The sequence below is a fragment of the Sarcophilus harrisii genome, chromosome 3 (genome assembly GCF_902635505.1).
Source record: "Sarcophilus harrisii chromosome 3, mSarHar1.11, whole genome shotgun sequence".
Classification (NCBI taxonomy): domain Eukaryota; kingdom Metazoa; phylum Chordata; class Mammalia; order Dasyuromorphia; family Dasyuridae; genus Sarcophilus; species Sarcophilus harrisii.
In genome coordinates, this window is record NC_045428.1 from 89,506,767 (window position 1) to 89,521,576 (window position 14,810).

Below are 14,810 nucleotides of genomic sequence, written 5' to 3' on the forward strand. Positions count from 1 at the left end.
TTTTGTTCATCATAAAATTCTTATTCTTTAGACATGCTTTAAGTACCATGTGAGTAATATATTTTCCATTTGGTAATGTAAGTTTAGTAAATTACTCCAAATGAATATATCTTTTTATAAAAATGAGTTCCTTTGTGATTTTCTGCTGCATGCATTGTTTAAAACTTTCCACTAGATGGCATTGTCTCTGCATGTCTGGAGGAGAACTGAGTAATTGTTAAGGAAAATTGACTTGTTTATTTCCCAAAAAATTCCAGAAGGTGGCAGATTTTAGCTATTTATGAAAATCTTACTGACGTTAACAATCAATGTAGCCTTTTAAAATTATTTTTATTTATCTTTCCATAAGGCGATTATGAACTGAATAAAAATTATTATCTGTGATATTTAAAATATTTGAAAATGTTTTACGTTTTTAGAGCATGTAATACAAGCTGAAAGCCTAACAGAACTAGCAGTGACACAAAATCAAAGTGAAATTGACCAATAAATTGAAAACTCCATTACAGGAACAATTTCCCCCAGTTTGAATCATTGTATTGGAGGGATAGCCTTAACCTGTCTAAATTTGTGAAAGGCTGCCCAGTCTACATGTAATACTGGGACCTTCCTTTCAGCCCAAGAGGGAAGGAGATGGGGAGGGAGCAAGAAAGTTGGAGTGTTATTCCTAGTACTTCTAGTATCTGGTCAGCTTTTTCAGTTTCTTGACAAGCTGAGGATGATCTGTGCTAGCTTCTAATTTTGTGTCTTTCCAAGTTCACTGCTGTCTGATGATCTTAAGAAATCCTAATATCAAAACTGAAGAACAATAATCTCACAACAATAGCTTGGCTGTTGGGGAGTATATCATCAGGTTTTGCTGCCCTTTTTGTAGATGGCAATAAGGCAAGAGCACTGGACTGGTACTTATGAGACAAATCTCCTAGTCTTTGTTTTGTTACTATCTTGCTATGTAAACATGAGCAAATAATTTAATTTTTCTGTATTTCAGTTTGCTCATTTGGAAAATGAGGGATATAAATGATAATTCAGTGCCTCTCAAGCTGGGACCTATGTCTTGTTTCCAATTTTTTTTTGTTAACTATAATGAAATAATGGTTTTCTTTTTAATTTTATGCATTATATTTTATTCATTTTAAAAATAGTCTGAGAAATAGTCCATAAGCTTCACCAAACTATTAAAGATGTCTGTGACAAAAAGAAAAAAAGTTCAAATTATTCCTGATTCTTCTCAAAGGTTCTACAGGCTTTAAGAACTGATGAATTTACTCCCTGTATGCTCTAAACAAAAAGATAGTGTGGTTTAGAGGCAACTAGATGACTAAGTTTAGAATCAGGGAGTTGAGTTCAAATCTATCCTCACACATTTATTAGCTGACAGTGGGTAAGTGACAACCTCAGTTTTCTCAACTGGAAAATGGGGATGAGTAGCATAACTCCCACGATTGTTTTGAGGATCAAATGAGATGACGTGTAAAGTGCTTAGTACAATACCTGGCACATAATAGATGTTAAATAAATACTTGCTATTATTATTATTATTATTTCAAAGCTGACCCTATAGGCAGGAATAACTGTGTTTGAATTCTATCTCTGAGGTATGTTGTCTAGATGATCCTAGCTAAATTATTTTTCTGAAGTCTCGTTGCTGCAGTCAACTCTAATCTAAGAATATAAGTTATGAAGAAGGTGCTAATCTGCATTGTTAAAGGAAGTATTCTCACCTGGAAGTTTCCTATGTCAACAAAATCACATGTCTTTCCTTGCTATCTATGATCAAAACATTATCATTCTGAAGGAAATACAAGCACCATTTTCCGGCCATCAGTTCCAATTCTCAGGATAACCTAAGTCTGCCTGTTCTAGAGGGAGTAAAAGTTCCTCAGTTGATTTTGTTCTTAAATAGTATGGATGGACTTCCCAGCTCACCTACTCTATTAAGTGCACATTCAGGCAAGTATGCTGGTGGGTTGGTAGGACAACTGTTTGAAAGTCATTCTCTTGAGTGACTGCTCTACTTGGCTCTTGGCACTCTAATATGCCAGAGGATTGGTACTCAGTCTAGGCTCATTTATCTTATTTAAATATTGTAGAGAAAGTAAGCTCAGCACTGAATTAGGCTGATTCAAAGACTCATTTTCATCTCTGCCCTCTAAATGGCTCACCAGTCTCATTGCAGAGAGGAATAAAAAAAAAATACTTAGGAGAAATAAAGGAAAAGAGGGTTAAAAAACCCAGCAGCAAGTGAATGATATATATACCAGGGTGCACAGAGCTCAATATCCACAATGAGGAAACATGTGTCTTGGACCCTAGATATATGGCTCAGCCCTGATGTTGAAATGGTCAGGAAGAGAGATAATCATTATCTTTTCTCCCAAGACTTCAGAAATGCTTAAGGTTGAATCTCCCACAGTAGAGAGTGGGAAAAAAAACTGCTCCTCATTTGACTGTGTACTTTTCTTATCCTGTGCGGTCATTTCCCATTCTTACAGGAGAAAGAAAGGCTTTGGGTATCAATACGTCTGAATGGAGGGACAGAAAAAGCTCATTGAAAAACCCGAGGGACGAAACTGAATACAGAAAAAAAAATAAATAGAGCCTCGAGGTTTGGACTCAAGGTTACAGGATTTGGCTTTAATTTACCGTCTTGGATAGGAAAAATGTCGTAGCCTAATGCTCTAGGGTGAGCTTCGCCTGAGGATCCAGCAAATCTGAAAATCATGGACAGTATCCATCCCTTCTCTTTCTGAGCTCAAATGTTCTGATCCTAGGCAGGATCCTATTTTATTTGTGGCAGATTGCGCTGGAAGGAAATTAATTCAGCCGCAGCAACACGATAGCAATGATGATCCGTTCACCATTTCAATTTATTTTATTTTATTTTATTTCTTTTATCAGTATAACCATTCCCTTCAATAGCACTGAATTTTGAAACAGAAACGAACCGAACGAAGCAGGTTTGTGATTGCTGAGAGGGGACCGCTGGCGAATGCCGACTCTGGTCCAGCCACAGCACTGGATAAACATATTTAGGAGCATTTTAACCAGATCATCCAGCAAACATCAGGCATCTCCCTGAATTGCTACGGCTCAGCGGTGAGCCGCGGTACAGTGTGCAGGGAGTGACGGGAGCGCATCCACTCCGCCTCCGCCAGGCTCAGGCCGGCTCCCCGCACAATAGAAAGGAAGGCAGACCGACTCTGATGGTGTTCGCTTCAGCTGTGCGGGCAGTCAAGACCAGATAAATCAGGGCAAAACAGCTTTGGGCAGGGAAAGAAGGGATGATTTTTTTTTTTTTTAAACTGAGATTGGCCATCTAGGATTCAGCAGACCAAATGCCAAATCTGCCTTTCATTTTCTGCAGTGAAACCAGAACTGCGTCTGCTTTTTATTCATATCCAATCCCATTTAAATATTGTGAGCCCTTTCCCCCTCCCTAAAACATCTTTAATTCATATCAATAAAGCATGTCACATACCTTCTCTGGGCCTTAGTTTGCTCACTTTTTAAATGGTTGTGATGAGGGAGGCACAATAGGGGAAGAGAAAGGGAGAGGATCTCTAAGGTCTCTTTTTCACAGGACTTCCTTCAAATCTGAACTTTTCTACCTGTGGGGAATCCAAACTGTCTTTGGCTCAGGCTTTCATTTGTAGGCTGACAGGATGGTTAGAAAACCTCTAAGTTCCCTTTCATTTCTCAATTTATGATTCTCTTATTTGGGTAAGTTTTTTTACAACCCCTTTCCCCCCCCCCCCCCCCACTGTCTCAATTACTTCATCTTTAAGATAATGGGTTTAGATTTGACCACTTCAGAGGTCCTTCTCAGATCTCTATCTAGTGAACCCAATGTACTCAGTACCTGGTACCTCACTTTATGTGAGAGGGACATTTTTGAAAAATTGCCTGCAGATTGAATTTTGATTGAAATCAGTGTAGAATCAGAATAGAGAGGAAACCTGGCATAATGGATAAGACAATTGACTTTGAGGCAAAAAGATCTGGATTTTATCAGACACTTATTAAGCATCTCACCATGAGCAACTTAACCTTTCTCAGCCTCAGTTCCCTCACTGCTAAAATGAGAATAATAATACCACCTATGAAGATCAAATGAGAATCAAAATCAAGAGATATGAAAACATTTAAACAGTTACGTAAGTGTCAGTTATTGTTAAGATTTGCACCAACTCTCTCAGGTCATGGTCCTTTCTGAGAATGAAGGATAAACAACAACAAATGTCAGTTATTGTTAAGATTTGAATTCTATTGGAGCAATTTACAATCGACAGAAATCCTGTGGTGAATAATTTTGAAAAGCAGACTAACAAATCAATAAAAGAAATCTTTATTTTGTAAATCTGAATGCTGAAATAAATTTACTTTGAGTGAGGTGTGCCTGTATTAGATCATCCACATGCCTTTAAGCATTTTAAATGCACCCTATTTTTGCACACCTCCAAGATACACAAACTTAATCCAGGTCTTTTATTGACTTGTCTATCATCATTGCAGCAGGCTTTTTATTGAGTAAAAGACTAACACTAGAATAATATGAGCTCACATGATCCTAGTACTCCCTGTTGCTTCAGGGAGTGGTATGGGTTACAAATAAGCTTCCACTGGAGTTTTCTGAATACGGTCAGACCAGTTTCAAGGTATATGTAGTTGGCTACCTTATAAAGAGAGAAACTTCAACTATGGAAATGAGAACAGCTTCTACTCTGAAGAAATGCTCTGATAGTCACTCATAAACCATGAAGTCCATTAGTTGCATTACTTCATGGTTTATGTGTGAAGTCCATTAGTTGCATCTCCCTAATAATCCTCTAAGTCCTGTCCTCGCTTAGCCAATCCATTGCAATTTGTGTTCTCTGAGTTTTCCTTGAGTTGTCAGGAAAATATTCCAATCCTGAAATCAGTTGGCTTAGTTGAGTATATACTTCAGTAAAGAGCTACCACAGGGAATCCTATTGACATGGCTTAGTTACTCTTGCAAATGCTATCATTTCTAGCTTTGCAATTTTGAACAGACAGGGCCTTTATTGAATTACTTTTAACATTTCAAACCTAGGAGGAAATTTTTTTTTCCTTCTGAACAATTTTTGCCTCCTGAAGAACTCTCTCTTCTTCCTCTAGCTTCATAGAGCTCAGTCTAATCCCCTGGTTTTAAAAAAGAGGGGATCAAGATACAAGATATAATAGTTTCTGAAGAATTTAAGATGACTGTCACATAGAGGGCAAGGGTGAGGTGCATTGTAAGAGTGATCAGAATGCAACATACAGCCAGTGAGGAACTTTGAAGAAGAACAGTATTAAAAGGCACCATCAAGGAAATGTATGATAAGAAGAAAAGATGGATAAGCCACATGGTGAAAGAGAGAGCAGAACAAGTGACCCATTCAGTGTTCTATGGGTATCTTCATGATATCAACATAAAGAAGAAAGGCCCATAGCATCATGGGTGTTCATACATTTTTGGATCCTTTTACAGAAGGCATAAATAAGAATAGTACAGGATGTCAAAGCATAAAAAACTTCTGAGCAGTTATATTCAGGAAAGAACATTATAATCAATAAGATCAGAGATCCATATGAGTATCTCTGCAAAACAGGAGAAAACCATTCAGATAATTTGTTTGCTTAAAATAATTTGTTGTGAAATAACTTTGAAAAATATTAAGGGACATAGAGTCATAAAATAATGGATGAAGGGAAGGAGGCTCTTTCTGACTCTTGAAGGATGTGGTGAGATTAAAATCTTTGAATATAAATTTATGCCTTTGATTTATTCCCTAATTCTTGATAGATGAGAAGACACAGATTGTTGTGTGAACAAGTCAGTGGTTACCTAAAGAATTTAGGCTTCTTAAATGCTCTTCTACAATTTGTTTTTCCAGTAAATCAAGCTACTTCTTTAATCAATGGAACAGAAATAGGACTAGGCTTCTAGGGACTTTGTACATGAGGAAACTTCCCCTATCAATTTAGGTGGTACCCCTAGAACAGAAAGTCAGAAGATTAAAACAAACATGTATGACTCTGGACTTTACTTTGTCTTCAGTTGTATTCTAACTTTGGAATATTGCTCTTTTCTTATGGTCCCCTTCTTCCATGAATGAGTTCCTCTTAGGGCCTTCATTTTAGGCATGAGTCTAGGTTGATGATGATTTTTTTTTCATTTTTTGGCTCTTCTTGGGACTTTCCATGCTTGATTACCATGCTGCCATGTTGGTTCCTTATTCCTTCCACCAACACCATTTTTTCAGCTACCTTTTGTATGTTTTATATAACATTGGAATATAAGCTCTTTCAGAGTAGGAATTGTCGTTCTTTCCTCTTGTATTTCTATTCCTAGCATCCATAGTAAGTGCAATAAATGCTTGCTATCTGTTTGCTATGTCTCTGCAGAGGTAATATATACTTTTTTTTTTTTTTTTTTTGCTGAGGCAATTGGGGTTAAATGACTTGCCCAGGTTCATACAGTTAGGAAGTATTAAGTGTCTGAGCCCTGATTTCAGGGCTAACACCTTATCCACTATGCCATCTGGCTGCCTCATATTATAAGGTAATAATAATTAATTTTTTGAAACTGCTCAGGCCACACCCATCACAATGCTTTTTGCATGTACTGAAGAATAAGATATTAAATCTACAACTTCAGATTGTTCTACATATGATACCATCCATGTAGCTTTTTTTTTTTAACTGTCAGATGGGAACTTTGAGAAGCAAATCTCTTATAATTTTCCACAGGAACAAGGCAATAAATCAAAGGCATGAGTTTATGTTCAAAGACTTCTAGATCCACCATGTCCATCCACAAATCATAAAGGGTATCTTTCTTCTTCATTAACTTTAAATACTAACATCTTAAAATTATGCCACTTTTTGCTTTTCCAAGTGATTTTGCAGCAAGCTTTTAAAAGAATTTAAACATTTTTGTCTTGTAGAGGTAGTGCAACAGAACTTTGATTTCATTGATTCAGAATGGTCACTTCATAATACAATTTGCAGTCCTTCCAAACTTACCCATTCTCAGCAACTCTTGTCCTCATTCTCCTATTAGACTGCCACAGGAATTGGTGTACTCATGTGTGGGACAAGGACCCCAAATTCAAATTAAATTATCAAATTAAATTAAATTTTCAAATTCAAATTATTCAACTATTCAAATTAAAATGAAAATCAAAGACTCTCAAGGTAAAAAGCAAAAGGGATTTACTACAATCTCCTGAGAAAGGAGAAGTTCCAATGACAGCAGGGTCTGGATAGGAGTGCAAAGCATAACCTGCAAAACACAGGATTATAGAGACCCTAATGCTGAAACACCCATTCCCTTCTGACCTTTTCTCCCATTGTCTGGAAGTCTAGGTTTACATTCAAAAACCTGGAAATCTACCCAGCTACTAAAAATTTAACCAGAGTCAAAAAATACTAGCCAATGACACATTCTTTACCATAATTAGGAACTTAATGCTAATTGTGGTTAAAAGGGCAGAAGGAACAGGAAAAAAATGTATGTTTATCATAATAAGTGAACATCTGCAGCTTTTGGCTATAGCACAACTTGTTATTGCAAATTTCAAGTTATAATTAGGGTATAGGTCGAAGCCATAATCTTAGGAGAGGTCTTCACTCAGTTTATCTCATTTACTCATGAGGCTGGAGGCTTTTCTTATTTTTTCCTGATATCATACGGGTAGCTTTGGAGCAAATTTGATGGTCCCTTGTCATCTCCTTTACCATGTGACTAGACTATGTTTTCTTCCTATCATGCCTTCCCTCAAGGATATTGTTCAGTCCCATACTTCATTAAAATTTCTCATTAATCTTATGTTATAACTTATGAGAACCATCTTGAAATATTTTGTAGACTTTATGGAGACTTGGTATTCCATACACAAATACTAGTAGAATCTTGGTATTTGAAAAGGAGGCTTTTGTTTCTATGTAAAACTTGGGGGTCATTAATAGGATTTTGTAACTTTACAAAGGCAATTCAGCTTACTCTTTTTTACAACCCTGGTCTCAACTCATTTACTGTCTATTTGAGTATTCCAGATGCATACCGATGTACATGCTCCATAGGTTTATGAGGATGATATGATATAATAAAGCAATTCTAGAAAGACTTGAATATGTATTAAACAATTGTCCGGTTAAGTTTTGTTGTTGTTGTTTTTCCTTTATGTTTCTTTTTTTTATGTGGTTCATGGATAGGGTTCTGAATCTGAGCTCAGGAAGACATCTTCCTGAATTGGAATCCAGTCTCAGACACTTACTAGCAATGTCACCCTGGGCACTATAAAATGATTTTTTTCCCAAGAACATCTCAACTGAGGTCAGAAAGAGTAAGATATAACTGAAAAATGACTTGACAACAAGGAGAATCCCATACTGTTTTAACTAGATCAACTAAGACAGACAATCTGTAGTGATTGCAGATCTTGGCTCATTGCTGAACTCCTCAATTTCTTGTTTCATTTTTCCTATGAGAACAGTTTTTGACTTAATCCATGATTAGGAATTACATAAACCTAAATGATTCTTTCAGAATAACTGAAAGAACTGAGTTCTTTGAATCCTATTGCATGTAACCAGGACTTTGGGGAAAGCCAAAGAAATTTCAGAAGATCTACTTTATTTAGAACAGACAATTAACTAAGAGATACAGTTAGCAATGTGGTTAGTTAGTGAAGACAGAGAATTTGAATTAAATGAAACAATGCTGCAGATCATCTTAAAAAAGCAGCATGGCAATAGAAAGAAAATGATTTTTTTAGTCTGAAGACAAGGACTCTGCTGGTTACTACTAGCATGGGGAAATCACTTTATGTCTCTGAGATTCAGAATCCTTGGCTGTAAGATGGGAAAGCAATTCTAGATGAATTGAATTCTAAAACTCTAAATCACAGTGAATTCTCAAATACTTGAGACCCCTTGGGTCTCAGATGCTGAGAATGCATGTGTGTAATATATATATATATATATATATATATATATATATATATGTGTGTGTGTGTGTGTGTGTGTACCTTAGAACCCCAAAAAGTCTCAAAATTTTTAGAATTCACTGAGATATAGGCATACAATACTTTCCCATGATTTCTATTCTTCCCAAAGAAGTGAATAATTAATAGAATTTTGGGAAGTGAGGAAGAAGATATTTTTTGTAGTATACTTTTGTTTTTCATAGTCACAACAGTTTGTTTTTTATAGTGAATTAAGGTTTACAAAGCATTTTCCCTGTGACAACTCCATGAAAATAGTAGCCAAATATATGCTATGCTTTCAATTGATTTGGAAAAAAATTGAGAGAAAAAGTGAATTTTTACTGATTACAAAGTAGTAGAGCTGGGACTCAGGTATTTTGATTCTTTTTTTTTTACCATACTATTCTGTTGATGCAGATAGCATTACTAACTAGTATACCAGCATGAAGGATGATGGGTAAAGGCCTAAAAAAATGAGTCAATTCTTTTGGTTCTTTTGGCCCATCTTTCCTGATGAATGATTTTATGATACTAAATTTGAGTTTCAATGTTTAGTTATTGTTATAACTCTTTTGATTAAGGATACTCAATGTCACATATACTGAATATATTAAATACATTGCAGTGACTATTTTAGGGAAGAGTGCAAGAAATTCTATTTTGCTTTTACTTTGCAAGGTCAAAGAGCAAAATGAGTGAGATAGAATGAAAAACCTGAATACTTTTTTAGTGTATGGCGTTTTGTAGAGGTTATCAAATATATTTTCTTATTTTGATATTAAATTACTTTGCTCAATTCCATTCTCCAAAATTCTCATTATTCCAGCCACTGCTACAGAGACTGATACAAAATATAACTCAGGTGTCAAAATGTCTCTCTTGACATAAAGACCATGGTACAATTGACAGAAAGGCTCTCTCAAAATCTCTCTTGTTTGTATTTTCTCACTTGGGAGAAACTGTTATTTTTTAGTGTCTGACTCAATGTGCTCCTCCAAGGGACCATTAGCAAATTTGCAAGTGAGTGCTCAAGCCAACAAGAGATCAAATATAGAATAAGTTTTATCTTAAATAGCAATAACAACCTATACATAAAAGGACTTGTATCTTGATTGTATGTTGCTTAGTGCTAAGTATTCTTGAGTGCTCCAGCCCCTCATACTGAATTCCTGGAAGGATTTAGATCCGGAGATAGAAAAACAATTTCAGTGAGGGAGTGGTTGGATGAAGATCATTTAGACCCAAGAAAATGAATATACAGGAAGGAGACATACCATGATCTAATCTTGAAAACTCTGCTCATTGTAATAAGGAAGAAAAACATTTCTTAAAATCCATAACCTCAGAGAGTAAATAATTTTATAGTCCTCTTAGAGGCTCAATGCTGCTATGGTAATCTGTGATCTTCTCTAACTGATGCCTTTGGTATCCTGTTGTTAAGCTATTTACAATCATTAGGTTATCCCTAACTAGTGCACTCTTCAAAGCATCAAGTGGACCAATGGCTAAAAACAAGTATGCTTGTTATTTAGCTGTTACTATTTCTGGATATAGCCCATGTAACAACTCTGGCTAACTTTTCAACAAATGACCTCTTATTTGACTAGAAAGTGGAGAAAGTAGAGAAAGACCACTATGAATTTGTCCATCAGAATACTAATGGACATAGTTTCTTCCTGACAAACAATTCTTTGAACTTGAGGAATGAACTTGAAGCCTAATATAAATATGTAGGAAACTGGGATTCCTACACTGAATTGGCATTAATTACTTTTTAAATGTAAATTTTCAGCTGCAAGTCTTCTTTCTTAATTAAAAAAAAAAAAACTATTCCAAGTACATCAGGGTAAATCAAAGATTAATTGGTGACCAAATTATAGGGTTTAGTAAAGTTCTTCCCCACTATGTCAGTGAAAGATAATTAGGAAATACGAATATATGCATTTTCTTTCATTAATATTAGATCATATGATGAAAGCCAATTTTTCGAAAAATAAAAATATTCAGATCTGGCATTTTCATTATGTAATGCTTTATATTTAGCTATTTCTTTTGGTTACCTACTCCTTCTTCTTAGGTCAAAATTTACTTGAATCAGCTTGTTTAAAGGTCTGCATAGCAGAAGCTGACTAGATTCCTGTAATAGATTTGGAAAAACCTAGCAGGAAACACTTTGGAATGAACACTTTTGGAATGAAAATTTTGAAAATATGTTTTCTTCCATTATACAAGTATATACCTAGGGCCCAACCATCTTAATGTCTATTTTTCTTTCCTTCTTTTAGCATTGCAGCTTTTTGCTTCACAACAGCTAGGGCTCTTTATGTCTGAAAAAAAACCAGATTCCTTTCATCCCCATTTACAGTTGTCGCCATCTTAATTCACAGTCTGGCCACTTTTTACTTGGTCTATGGATCAGTCATTGAACACTTATTAAATGCCTGAATCAGGTACTGGGGATACAAATACAAATAAAATCATCCTTACTCTCAAGGAGCTTATATTTTATTAGAAAGAGAAAAATATACTATATATATATATACATATATACACATATATATGTACACACACACACACACACACACACACATATATATATATATATATATATATATATATATATATAGAGAGAGAGAGAGAGAGAGAGAGAGAGAGAACAAGTGTAAACAGAATAAAAATAATAAATTATTTAGTGTCAAATTCTGAAATAAATCAAAGCCATGAGTTAAGGTTTCAATTGAGATAACAGGGCAGCAAACCTGCTTACCTGGGTGATATTCAGTGGATTTTCCAAACTAGAGGTCTATGAAAAAGTCTTTTTCCCTTATTAGGGAAGGGGGAGGAGGCAGCATGAGGCAGTAAGACCTGGTCATCTCAGCTACCCCCAGCAACCTGAACAAGGAGAACCATTTAATTCAGACTGTTTGCCTTTCTTGCCATGGATTTTAATAGAAGGGGGCAAATACATCAAAGACCTAGATCCAATTTGAGCCAAGTTCTCCAACAAGGCAAGCTCTCAGGATAGTACTTAAGGTCTGACTCAAGTTAGCCTGATTTCTTTGTCTTAAGGGTAGAAATGTAAAGACCGTAAGGACATTGCTACAATCACTTAGGGAGTGGTAGGTAACATGACATTTGATATTGACACTTCCTATCCTCATAGTAGTAATTATATTAAGAATTTTCTATCAACAAGCAAATAATGAGAGTAAATAAAAAGTAACTAAATATGAAGTAAAAGAACTAGTTGTTGGAAAATCAAAAAAGATTCCATGTCAAAGCAGTGAGTAAACTGTGTCTTTAAGGAAGAGTGGAATTCTATGATGTTGCAATGAAAAGGGAGTGTATTTCAGGTAAGGCACAAAATATGAGATTAAGTGGCTTGTGTGAGGACAATGACAAAGTCAGTGTTACAGAATAAAGACTGTACAATAAGAATAGAAAGATGGGTTGAGACTGGATTGTAAAAGGTTTTTAAAAGTTAAACAATGGAAATTTACATTGGTCCTAGAGGAAATAGGGAGCCTGTGAAGTTTATTGTGTGAATGAGTGAGTGAAGGATATAGAAGTCCTTCAGGAAAACCACATTGGGAACATTATGAAGGACAGATTGAAGCAGGAAAAGACTGGAGGCAGGAAGACCAATTAGTAAACCACTGAACTTGAACTAAGATGCTTGGCATGTGAGCAGAGAGAAAAGGTCAGAACTGAGTGATATTGTATATGTACAAATGTCAAGATTTGCCAACTGTTTAGATATGTGGAGAGAGTGATTGTAAGGAAATGAGAGTAGTGATAAGAATATAAATCTGGAGACTGGAAGAAGTATAATATCTCCAACAAAAATAGAGGTGAGTATTGCTTTTTTATATAAGGAGAAGCTCATTGCATCTAATTATTAAGAATATTGCTTTAGGTCTTTATTAAAAGACAATCTTGGAAATAGACTGGGGAGCTATTGGAATTATAGGTTCTAGCTTTCATAGTAAAGATCTCTGTTCTTTTTAATATGCAAAAGGAGTAGTTCAAAATTAAACCCATGTACTGAAGAAGTAACCATTTGAATTTGTATAAAGAGAGAAGTAAAGTGGGTTTAGGACACAGCATTGGAAGATAATCACAGTTAGGGAACATAACATCCAGTAGTGTATTGAGGTCAGCTTTAATGACTTTTGAGGAGCCAATTGTTTTTCAGTGTGATCATTTATACATTAGAAATTTATAGATGCTACAAATCAATACTCATTTTATTGTTTTGTTGGTTGTTTAGACTTAAGAGATAGAAAGATATCAGCAATTCAAATTAATTTTAAACATATATTGTGGGTACATTCAGATATCTCATTTGTCAAAATTTCATCAGAACACTCCTGAACATTAAATAAATAAGGGGATGATGAACTAGCAAAAACTGAGAAGAAATAGTCAAGTTGGTAGAAGAAAAACCAGAAAAAAAATATCAAGAAAACCCAAATAAAAAAGAGTATCCAAAGAGGAAAGGGCTGTGCACATTGTCAAATGAAGCTGACAGGTTCAGAAGGATGAAGACTGAGAAAAGATTGTCAATTCAAGCAATTGGTTTATCACAGCTTATTGCTTTGGAAAAAGGATCTAAGGTAAAGGAGGACTTATGAAAACGACATCTTATATTTGCATAGCATTTTGCAATGTATTTTTATTTGTATTATTCAATATATTCTCACAACAACCCTATAAAGTAATTAGGGCAGAGAATAAATAATTTTAAACAGGTCACTATTTCATTTCATATCAATTCAGTACAGTTTAACAGACATTTATTAAGTTCCAATTGTATGTAAGGGATAATTAGAGACTGGGTGTTATGCAGATGTAGGAAAAAACTCTCCACAGGATACCATCAAGGAATCTATACCTTCAATTGCAACCTGTACAGAAATATGCATGAAACATAGTAGAGAGTGATAAGGTCAAAGGAGATGTCAACCCCAAGCATTGTGGGGCAATCTGAAGTAGAGATCATTTTTCAATTTGGGAGAGAGTCATGGAAGAAGTGACATCTTTCTTCTTCTTTGTGTTTATCTTCCTTCTTCCTCCTCCTTCTCCCTCTCCTCCTCCTTCTTGTTCTTGTTCTTGTTCTTCTGTTTTTTTTTTTTTTTTTAATCCTCAAAGAGGACCATGGCATCAGGGAGGTGATGCCATGATGTGCAAGTGAATTGAATTTAAGTGACAGAGGGCTGTGCAAAATCATTAGTTTCATTTTCTTCTCTGGAGCTCTCCAGGTCCAGTGGCAAGATATAGATAGGATGACTGGAGATGGCCTTGGATCCATGTAAGGTTTTGAATGAAAAGCTTTCGGCAGGTAAAAATTAAGATATGAATTTCTGGAATGAAGGATGACACAAGTGCTCAAGATAAGATATGGAAGTTATTGAACCAGCTGGCATGGATCAGAATATAGAGTATGGAAAGGGGAATATTTTAGAGTGAAGGCTGACAAGGTAAACTGGAACCAGATTATGGAGGGCCTTGAGTAACAGTTTGAGTTTTGTTTCATTTTGTTGTCAATAGAAGAATACTACAAGGTTTTGAGCAGGGGAGGGTCATAGTCATATGTGTGATCTAGGAATACTATTTTGGCAATTGTGGGAAAGATGGGTTGGAGATAGGCCAGTCAGAAAACATGAGGATTATTGAGAGGCTATTAGAAATAATTAAATAATGGGGAAGGGCGAGTGCAGATTAGATGATTTCTAAGGCTCCTTCCAGTACTTAAATTATGAGTCATTCTATGATTGTAGGTGAGGAGGATCTGAACTATAGTGGTGATAGTGT